A 6369-nucleotide genomic window follows, 5' to 3' on the forward strand; every position below is an offset into this window, starting at 1 on the left:
TTCCCAATTTTCACTAGAATATCTTCCACAATGCCCCTGGGTTGTGTCACCGAACGGTTCGCCATGTGAATAGTCATCTTTGTAGCTTTCAATTTCGGAATATTCAATCTCTGATAAAACGAATAAGGCATCAAATTTATGCTAGCCCCAGAATCGGCTAAAGCATAAACCTTCGTATTGTTCCCAAACTCACATGGAAGAGTGAGGCGTCTAGGATCCCCCATCTTCTTAGGTATTTCCCCCAACACCGCTTTTGAGCTTTGCTCACTTAGGATCACTTTAGAATGCTCCTTTAATTGGTGACGAGTGTCTAATAAATCTTGTAAGAACTTAGTAGAATCTGGAATCTTCGCAAGTGAATCAATAAAAGGAGTATTAATAGGAATACCCTTTAATTGTTTGATAAACTCAAGATGTTCTCTCTCTAGTGGACTGAGATTAGCTCTAGATGGAAATGGCAAAGGTGGTTCATAAACTGGAACAAATATGGAATTTTTCTGTTTAGACTGAGCCCACGACGTGAGCATAGCGGGCTCACGTCGTGAACTTGGTGTTCCAGCAGCTTTTTCATTTTCGAGCTTTGGCTTCTTTGGCTTTGGATCGGGCTGTTGTGGCTCCACTTCCAATTCTTCTAGGAACTCAGAGATGGCCTCTTCTTCAGTATCTATGGCCATTACGTGAGATTGGGTCTTCTTTTCAGGATTTTTCGGGAATATCTTCTCGTGAACCAAAGTGGTTAGTTGACCAAGTTGCACTTCAAGATTATTGATGGAGGCTTGTTGATTTTTTATTAAAGCCTGCTGTTCTACCATCATTGCGTGATGATTCTTCATCAAAGTTCTTTGTTCATCAATAGCAGAATCAGTAGCCTCGTGTCTCTTTTCTGAAGCTTCCATAAACTTAACTAACATGGTCTCTAAATCGGGTGTTTTCTCAGCTGGTGGCTGCTCCTTTTGGTAGAAGCCTCGGCTTGTTTGCCTATACTTCTCTTCCTTTTGCCTCTTGTATTCTTCATATGGCAGCCACTCTTTCTTTGGTTTCCTCCAGTCTTCATCGTACTTGTCCCCACTCGAATAGCATACTTGAGCCTTTTTATTCCCATACTCATCCAAGTTGCAGTCCTTGGTCAAGTGTGGACCATTACACCGTTCACAACCAACTCTTATAGCATGAATTGAGTGGTCCATTTGTGTTAACCTTCGGTCCATATTATTCAACATAGCCATCATAGCTGCTATTTCTTCAGTTTGTGCACCTCCACTGCCCTTGATTCCATCTTGCCTAGGGTTGTGGTACTCACGAGAGTGCTTCGCGAATTCTTCAATCAGTTCCTTGACCTCCCTTGAATTTTTCTTTGTCAAAGGTCCTTGAGAATCGAGGAGTTGTCTTGTCATAACATTGACCCCATCATAGAAGATTGACATCTCTTGTTGAACATTAAGATCATGCTGGGGGAAATTTCTGATCAAGCCTTTGTAACGCTCCCATGCTTCGTATAATGACTCCCCCGGTTGTTGTTCAAAGTTGGCTATTGCCTTATTGAGTTTAGCTATCTTGGACGGTGGGCAAAATTGGTCGAGAAACTGCTCACGCATTTGAGCCCAAGTGGTGATCGTACCCGGTGGAAGTGATTTTAACCACTCTTTAGCAACTCCCTTAAAAGTAATGGGAAGCATCCTGAGCAAGACGGTGTTTCTATTGACATTTGGGACATTAAAGTAATCCGCAATGTCATTGACTTCATCGAGATACTTAAAAGCATCCTCATGATCCTTCCCATAAAATAGGATATCCTTCAGTGCCGTCAAGATGTTCCCCTTCAGCTCGAATGTGGCAGTGGCAGGTATTGCGGGTTGGACTAAACCGGGACCCACATCCTCTCGGATCCGCTTCTTGTAAGCTCCCATGGACATCTCCTCAATGTTTGCCATTTCGTCCTCTTGCTTGTCTTCGGGCTCACTCGCAAATAATTTAAATTCTGGGTCTGACTCGTATTCTGATTCGTGTGGATTAGAAACTGGACCAAGTTCTTCAACTTTGCCTTTATCCTTTGGGGTTGAACTTGACTCTCCTGCCTTCTTTCCTGACTTCCTTAAAAAGGCTGATTTTAGTTCTTGCAATGACGTCTTCTTTGGCGTGTGATCTTCCTTCGCGTTCTTATTCTTATTTTTGTGAAGGGCTGACTCCGAATCTTCAAGTGGTGGCACCAAAGGTGTGTTAGAGCCTCTGGTCATGAACTCCTGCAAACTAAAGAAAATAACAACGTAAAAACGAACTAAAATAGAAAAATAAACTAAAAACTAAAGAAAACTAAGAATCACAGTTCTCACGTCGTGAGTCCTGTAGCAGATGAAAAAATATCAAACCTTGCTGGAAAAAAGGATCGGTTAATCTAAAGCAAATAAATAAATAATAAACTAGGGCGTTCCCTGGCAACGGCGCCAAAAACTTGATGTGCACGGAAGTACCCACTAATTTTAATATTTATAACCTAACAAACTTAGACTAACTATGCACTTGTAGGCAGTGCACCTAGTCAGATTACAGTATAGCTTAGGTAAGTCGGGTGTCGATCACAGGGAATGGTGTTATTAATTAATCTATTTACTACTAAATTAATCTAATTATTAACAAGCTAAAAGGGTTTTTTTATCTAATTTTGCAAGTTTAAATGAACTTAATTCTTTAACAAAAACTTAATCAATAAACAAAACACTTCTGTTAGTTCGAATCCGCCTTCGTTCAATGGTTATACATTAGTTAGGACTATTACTGTTGGTTACCAATTAAAGAAGCATTAGCAATTTAGTTCTAAATGTACTAATTATTAATCAATTCATGTAAATCTATGTATGGTCAAATAATAGTTAACACAGAATCAATTATCAAATAAGATTGGAGCCATGAAAGATTGATTAATCAAAACACAATTACAGTCATAATATGAGTTCTCTAACACAGCTTAATTTAGTGATTCAATTACTTATCTAAGATTGGTTTGATCTTAGCTCTAATAAACTAGTGTTCACTATATTATTAGGTATTCAAATTCATGCAGATTTGTGTTCACTAACTACACAGAACAAGAATTTAAAGAAATCAAATCATTAACTAAAGCATGCTAGGTAAAATCAATCAACACAAGCATCTCACCAACAAGTAAAGTCAAATCTAATGCATTAAAACCATGAGTTCCAGCTTCATCTAGCTAACAGAAGCAGCTAGATTTAGCTAGACATACTAACACCTAAACCAACAAAAACTATAATCAAAGACATGTTTAAGTGTACCAATCTTTTAAACCAAATTATGAACTTCTTCTTCCTTGGTATTAAAACCAACTTCCAGATCTTCTTTTCCTCTGAATTTCGTCTCCAGGAACCCTTCTCAGCCAGCCAAAAGTCCCCCCAATCGTAATGGAGAAAGGGTATATATATTTTCTGGAAAATCACCGTTCATGTCGTGAGAATTTAAAACTCACGTCGTGAACTCGAGGTAATCGTGATCGTCAAGGATTCCTTTACCCGGATGCTTATCTTCTAACTCTTTCTACTCAGGTCGTGAACCACCAACTGTTCACGTCGTGAGTACGTCTTTTTGGGTGTTTTTCTTGTCTTTCAAGCCTTCAACCTCCAAAGTTCCATCTTTAACGCTTTTAGTCCCTTTTCTTCAAAATGTCTTCTTTTTGGCTGCAAAATATAATTTAACCTTATAAGTACCATTATTCTATGCAAATGACCAAAATATATATATAAAAATGTACTTAAATATTGCCTAAAAATATGTATAAATATGGCAATATCAAATGCTTCTGGCTCAAACCCTACTGGCTTCTTCTCTCTCATGAACCTTTGTGGGAGGGTCATCTTTGATGGTCAAAATTTAATGATTGGATCAGGAACATCAGGATGGTCACACATTACGAGGACAAGGAATATGTCCTCGACAAGGAGCTGAAGGAACTTGATGAGTCGTCTGCTACTCCACAGGAGGTTGCTGATTTTAGGGCACATGAGAAAGATGCCACCAAGGTAGCTTTTATCATGCTTGCCACTATGGCACCTGAACTCCAAAAGTCCTATGAGGACTTATACTATTTTGAGATGCACCAGGATCTGATGGAAAGGTACCATCAGAGTGCACGTCAAGAGAGGTATGAAATAATCGCCTCCATGATAACAACTAAAATGAAGGATGGAGAGTCCATCACGGGCCACCTACAAAAAATGCAAAGATTTGTGGATCGTCTGCTCAAACTGAATGTGAAATTTGATGAGGAGCTAGCTATTTACATTATACTGCACTCCTTACCTCCCTGTTATGATCAGTTCCGCATGACCTATCATATGAATAAGGAGGAGGTCACCTTGAGCAAGCTTCAGGGACTTTTGAGGACTGCTGAAAGCAACCTCAAAGGGAAAAATGTTGTTTCTACTCCTATCACTGCCCCTGTTCTGGCAATCGGGCATGGAAAAGGGAAAAAGAGGAAGACCCCTTCGAAGGGTACCAAGGGAAAGTCTCTTGAAGGCTCCTCTTCAAGTGGAACAAAAGGTGGTTCTGCTACTCCATCTTCCAACCCAAAAGAAGCACAATGCTTCTATTGTCAGGAAAAGGGGCACTAGAAGCGAAGCTGCCCCAAGTACTTGCAGGATATAAAGTATGGGAAGATCAAGCCCTCCTTTGCAGGTATTTACACTATATTGTCTAATAACTCACCACATACTAATTCTTGGGTCCTTGATACAGGGTGTGGAATTCACATTTGTTCTGATTTGCACGGGCTAAGAAGAAGTGAGGAAGTAGAGCACGGGAAGATAAACTTAATCATGGGGAATAGGAAAGCATCACATGTCACCAAGATTGGAGTTTACTCTTTATTTCTAAGTAGTGGGTTAACATTAGATTTGAATAAATGATGTTACTTGTCTGAAATGGCGAGAAATATTATTTCTTTTCATGGCTTGTACAAACAAGGTTATAGTTTTTCATTTGATAATGAATGTGGTGCTATTAATGTTTTTTATAATGATGTGTTTTATTTTAAAGCATTACCTTGCAATGGTGTATATGTGTGACAACCCGAAATTTCTATTTTGTACAACCATTCACTTCAATAGAAGTCAAAACTGTTTCTGCTAATTTTCAAGCTTTTTGGAATAAGTTTAAGTGTTTTAAAGCTTAGCACTTCAAAGAACAACAGGAGAAAGGATGCCCTAGGTTCATTGTGCATCATTTTCGCAAAAACTCCAAGAGTTAAGAGTTTTCGGCTCAAATGGTGTTTGGACCGAAAACCCCCATGAGTATATATATTACACTTGGCCATATTTTTCACTTTTTCACTCTTTCAAGAACAAGAACCGAAATCCTCTCAAGTACCATCCGATTTTTCCTTCTAGATCTTTAAAATGTAAGTGTTTCTTACCCTATTTAGTTGATCTCTTCCATTATCTAGTGACCTTACATGATTTCATCCGTGAAATCATTCCATTTTCTTAGATCTTCAAGTGTTCTTCATTTTACCAAGAACACCAAGAACACACACTAGTGTTTTGGGCCGAAAACACCATTCTTTGCTTCCATATTGTAAGTATCTATCTCTTATACTTGTTATCTAGTAAGGATACTCGATTTAGGGCTTTGAAAACATCCTTTTATCAAGAACAAAAGTGTTTTCGGTCTAAGTGCATCTCCTTAGACCGAAAACCCTTATTAAGGGTGCAAAATGACTTTAAGCCTTTCCTAATACTTAGTATTGAGTCTAGAGCACTTCATTGATTGTTGAAAGCCCTTGAAAATCACCTTATGCACCAAAAATCATGATTTTTTGGTCTTAAACTCAGGGACCGAAAACCCTAAAAACCGAATACCACTTGGACCGAAAACCATATGGACCGAAAACCATATGGACCGAAAACCTCTTTGGACTGAAAACTCCTTTAAGTGGCTATACAACCCATAGATGCAACCCTTGGTACTTCTAGCACTTGAATCAAAGTGTTTTCCATGTCCTAGGGTGTCTTAACTTGGTTAATTAGTTGTTAAATGACTAATTGGATACATATATGTGTTATTATATGTTAAATAGGATCCATGTGTGTGCTCAAGTCTTCACTTGACACTTAGCATCCTATACATTCCGTTCATCCAAACCACTCACTACAGGTGAGTTCATACCCCTTAATTAACCTTTTAAATGTTTTTGAATGCTTTTATGGGGGGGGATACAAGTTGAGCAATTATAGTTATTATATCAATCACATGCGATTAATAGCTACTAAACAAGTGGATTCTTACTTTTCAAACTGTGTTACCAAACTGTTTTACTTGAAACTGTTTTACAAACTCTTTTCATACCAAATGCTTTTATCA

The 6369-nt window shown here is 38.5% G+C and overlaps 1 non-coding gene across 1 annotated transcript; it reads left to right on the plus strand.

Annotated features, from left to right (window-relative positions):
* The first annotated feature begins 1440 nt into the window (after positions 1-1440).
* On the plus strand, positions 1441-1547 carry LOC145141573 (small nucleolar RNA R71). Its single transcript, XR_013722766.1, has one exon. It is a non-coding gene; the product is annotated as a small nucleolar RNA R71 (small nucleolar RNA).
* The last annotated feature ends 4822 nt before the right edge of the window (positions 1548-6369 follow it).

This window comes from Lactuca virosa, chromosome 9, assembly GCF_052849685.1.
Source record: "Lactuca virosa cultivar CGN04683 chromosome 9, Lactuca_virosa_CGN04683_v6, whole genome shotgun sequence".
NCBI classification, from domain to species: Eukaryota; Viridiplantae; Streptophyta; class Magnoliopsida; order Asterales; family Asteraceae; genus Lactuca; species Lactuca virosa.